Raw genomic sequence first — 603 nt, forward strand, 5'->3', positions numbered from 1 at the left:
TACCAAACAGATAAGATAAGATTTTAAAGTTAGGATCTTTCTGTACAGGTGTGCATGTTTTACATTTTCATATGCTTGTTTTAAAGTGAGTCTGATGTTGGAGATGCTGCTTGAAATGCTTCTCACCTAACCTTTTCATGTGCAATTTCTAAAGACAAAACATTTATGGGATGCAGTTGCCATAGTGACTATTAGAGTAATGGTCTCACACAGTAACCATAGTGACAACACCTCTCACTGAGATCCTCTTTAGGTCCATTTAGTCCTGTGTTTGTAAATCACAGTATTATCAGACTTTCCGATAATGGTAATAAAGCAATAAGCTAGTGTTTCTCAACCCTGTTCCTGGAGTCACACCAGCAGAGACATTTTTAAATGATCCTAACCAAACACATCGAATACGCTCAGTGGAGAAACTAAGGCCTGAAATGAATGGATCAGATGAGGAAGACATACAAAATGTGCATTTTTCAGTGTGTCTCAGGAACAAGGTTGGGAAAGTTTGTACGAGTCAAGGCTGTATGTTTCAGACATGAAGTAGAGTGCCTTAAACTCCCTTTACATGTTTTATTATTATTATTATTAGCTTGGATACCAAAACCA

The 603-nt window shown here is 37.1% G+C and overlaps 1 protein-coding gene across 1 annotated transcript in view; it reads left to right on the forward strand.

Annotated features, from left to right (window-relative positions):
* LOC107592517 (deoxyribonuclease-2-alpha-like) overlaps positions 1-603 on the forward strand; it is a 6,101-nt gene that overhangs the window by 3,508 nt on the left and 1,990 nt on the right. The gene's annotated exons all lie outside the window — the stretch shown is intronic.

Source organism: Sinocyclocheilus grahami, unplaced genomic scaffold (assembly GCF_001515645.1).
Source record: "Sinocyclocheilus grahami isolate Dianchi unplaced genomic scaffold, SAMN03320097.WGS_v1.1 scaffold153.1, whole genome shotgun sequence".
Lineage (NCBI taxonomy): Eukaryota > Metazoa > Chordata > Actinopteri > Cypriniformes > Cyprinidae > Sinocyclocheilus > Sinocyclocheilus grahami.